Genomic DNA, 242 nt, shown 5'->3' with positions numbered 1-242 from the left:
AGGATGAGGATGAGGATGAGGATGAGGATGAGGATGATGATAAGATGAGGATGAGGAGGAGGAGGAGGATAGGATGAGGATGGGGATGAGGAGGAGGAGGAGGACGATAAGATGAGGATGAGGACGAGAAGAGGATGAGGATTAGGATAGGATGAGGAACCGCAGGAGGAGGATGAGGACGAGAATAGGATGAGGATAGGATGAGGAATTGGAGGAGGAGGATGAGGATGAGGATAAGATGA

This window comes from Lupinus angustifolius, chromosome LG07 (assembly GCF_001865875.1).
Source record: "Lupinus angustifolius cultivar Tanjil chromosome LG07, LupAngTanjil_v1.0, whole genome shotgun sequence".
NCBI lineage: Eukaryota > Viridiplantae > Streptophyta > Magnoliopsida > Fabales > Fabaceae > Lupinus > Lupinus angustifolius.
Note: the sequence above shows the minus strand (reverse complement) of the source record.